Source organism: Onychomys torridus, unplaced genomic scaffold (assembly GCF_903995425.1).
Source record: "Onychomys torridus unplaced genomic scaffold, mOncTor1.1, whole genome shotgun sequence".
Taxonomy (NCBI): domain Eukaryota; kingdom Metazoa; phylum Chordata; class Mammalia; order Rodentia; family Cricetidae; genus Onychomys; species Onychomys torridus.
Window position 1 is genome coordinate 157314 of NW_023413904.1, and position 3551 is coordinate 160864.

General features: G+C 39.9%; 1 pseudogene; it reads left to right on the top strand.

The window, feature by feature from the left end:
• The first annotated feature begins 1318 nt into the window (after positions 1-1318).
• Positions 1319-2407, top strand: LOC118576561 (annotated as a pseudogene).
• Positions 2408-3551: the final 1144 nt, after the last annotated feature.

A 3551-nucleotide genomic window follows, 5' to 3' on the forward strand; every position in this document is an offset into this window, starting at 1 on the left:
ACCACAACTTTACATAATTAAAAACATGCAGCATAAACAAACATAACTCATCTTTATTTCATTAACAAAGGCAGCAGAAACAAATGTGATACACCATAGACAGTTAGTGTACTATTCTGCAGCATAAACACATAAAACACATCTAACACATCTTTGCCTAGTTAAAATAATATTCCCCCACAAAATGTGTCTGCAGAGTAGGACACTTGAGTTGTAATCATGCCAGTGATATTTTCCTGTTCTACTTTCATATGGGATGTAACATCTGTATCACTTCAGTGTAGAGAGTGACCCAGGGGTGCTGGCATAGGAGAGGACCTAAGGAGGGTACTAGAGAGGAGATACTGTGAGAGAATTAGGAACTGAGACTGCTCAGCAGTGCATAGAAGAGGGCCAAGCTGCAGTTTCTAACTGGACAGAATTCAAACTGCTCCCATCTGGGAGAACAGGCTACATTAGTCCCAGTTTACTTTGGTTGTGATTTTGCTTTACTATTTTAGAGGCAGGGTGAGGCATACAGGGTCTTGATGTGTACTCCAGGCTGACCTGCAGTTCAATGTGTGTGTTCTACATGCCTCAAGCTCTCAATGACCACATCAGGCTCCAAAGGCCAACACCATGCTTGGCTTCTTGCAGCTTTGTGAGTGGAGATGAAGATCTCTGGCAGGGCTATAGGGAAAGTGGCCTCTCATCTGGGATAGCCCTCCTGTGTAGAAATATGCAGTGATTGGCACTAACACACACTTATTCCCCTCCCACGAGGCAGAATGCTCATCAAGATGGGAACACACATATTCCTGGATGTTTTCTACAGAGTTACATCACATAATCACCATTTTAAAGTTTTCAGTTTAAACTTGAGTGATCACACCTGTCTGGATTCTTTGCTATTCAACTCCTGGGAGACTAGACTTTTTCCTTTAACTGACTTTCAGTTCAAATGCTTTCCTTTAGCTGGTACCTATTTCAATACTTGGCCAATCTGATTTAATCTTGGCACAGTCCCAGTTGTCTGGGAACTCACTTTGTAGAACAGGCTGGCTTTGAACTCCAAGATCCACCTGCTTCTTCCTTAGAAATGCTGGGATTAAAGGGGTTTGCTACCTTTACCCAGCACAATTAAGTTTCTTAATTGCACACAATCAAAAAAAAAATGACCAAAAAAATGAAATTTTACTGTACATACAAGTTATTGTATTCTTTTCAAATTGTCTCAAAAGAAAACATCATATCTCACATTCACACTTACTAATCCAGAGCATCTCAGATGGTGGTGCTCTGTGTCAGTATTGTAAAGAGCTGGTTCTCATGGGTTAAGTCCTACTATAATGTCTCTGTCTGTTTTACAGGAAAGAATATCATCTGGGACACAGAGTGAGTGCTTCGAAAATGAGAATTGCCATTCATCAGGAGATGGACAATGCCGAACTGGTTCTATCTGTAGCAGAAATAACATTTGGAGAGAAGAATAGGAAGTCAATGAAAGACCCACAACTGAGAAGAAGAGAGGCCCAAAATTTCTCACAGGCTGTGTGTACTCTGCTAAATTCTGGAGGGGGCGTGGTCCAGGCTCACATCAAGAATTTCAATTACAGCTTGACCAGAGATGGAGTAGGACTGGACTTAGAAAATTCTTTAGGTGTTATTCTTCCATTGTCTCATAAATACCTACACTACATGCAGAATAAAGGCTACTTTTTAATTTTTGTGAGACCAGGGATCTGGTATATCTCTGGTCATAATGTCCTTACATTAAAAACCAATTTTTATGTGAGAAGTTTGTCATCTTCATTTGAACTGAAAGCACGTGATATAGTTCGATTCCTCAAAGCCATGAAGGATGCTGAACTGAGATCAAGTTCAAGAATGTTTCCATGGATAATTTCTCCCTGTGGAATGAACACTAAAACAACTTGACACATTTTTTAACATGGAAAAGTTGACCCTGAGGAGCCATTCTATTTCCCTAAATCAAAACATGCAGAGGTTAAAATGTCCCCTAAAGAAAAGATTATAGAGATTCTCCCTAAAACTGTTTCTGCACTTGCAAACACTGACAGGGGATATTTATTCATTGGTTTGGATGGAAAAAAACCAGTAAATCATTGGTTTTGAAGCAGAGAGGAGTGATCTTTTGCATCTAGAGGGTGTGATAGAGAAGTGCATCCAACAGCTGCCTGTCACTCACTTCTGTGAGGAGCAGGGGAAGATAAAGTACACATGCAAATTCATCTCAGTCCACAGAGCAGGAGTTGTGTGTTCCTATGTCTGTGCACTCAGAGTGGAGAGATTCTGCTGTGCTGTGTTCACTGCAGAGCCTGATTCCTGGCATGTGGAAGACAACTGTGTGAAGAGGTTTACCTCAGAGGAATGGGTCAAGCTCCAGATGGATTCCCCACCATTTTGAAGAAGGGGGATTAATAATCACTTTTCATTTCTTTTCTTTCTGTTTTATTTATTTATTGATTGATTTATTTTATTTATTTATTTTTTTTTTCAATTTTTTTGTTTTTTTCAAGACACTGTTTCCCTGTGTAGAGGTTGGAAGAATGCTTTCTGGGACTTGAGAAACATCAACACTCCTTATGTCAGTGTTTCTCTCTGTGTAGCCCTGGCTGTCCTAGAAGTTTTCACCAGGCTGGCCTCATAATCACAGATATCCCCCTGCCTCTGCCTCCCAAGGGCTAAGATTAAAGACATGAGACATCACCTTGGTGTATCTTTATATTGCTTTGCATTAATAAAACATCATATTTGTAGCAAACACTCAAATTTTGTTTTGGTATCCTTCACTGAATGAATAGTTAAGGGAGGCAAACTTCAGTTTTTGTTTTTGTTTTTTTTCCCAATAAAGTGGATGGTTCCCAGGCCTTGTATGGACCATGCAGGTACTATATCGCTGCTCCACATCTCTAGTCCTTTTTGTTTTTACTTTCTGAGACACTGTCTAACTTGCTCAAGAGGCCTTTGAACTTGTGACCTTATTGATTATTGAAGCTGAGTAGCTGAGAATATAAACCTGGGCCACAAAGTGGCTACATAACTCCTTTTGGACAAGGTAGTCAGATAATCTCCATTTTCACACAAAATTTGGTATTGGATGTTTTACTTTAAGATTTATTATATCTTCATTTTTAGTTGTATGTGAGCCTATGTGGGTAAAGTGCCCACAAAGAACAAGTGTATCCAGTGCACCTGAAGCTATAGTTACAGAAGGTTGAAACCTGCCTAACATGGATGCTGGGACCAAAACTCAAGTCTTCTACAAGAGTAGTACCCCCTTAAGTGTTGAGCCTACTCCAGCCCCAACCTGCTATTGGTTTTTAGAAAAGGTAAATCAAAGAGGAACTACAGTGTAATTGTTAATGAAGCTTGAACACATCTCTCCCTGTTTTATAGTATTATTATTGTTACTAATACTACTGCTACTTTGAGACCTTGAGACAGGGTCTCACTATGTAGCTATGGATAGCCTGAAAGTGGCTAACTTTATATAGATCAGGCTGACCTCAAGTTCAAAGAGATCCACTTGCTTCTGCCTCTCAAGTCCC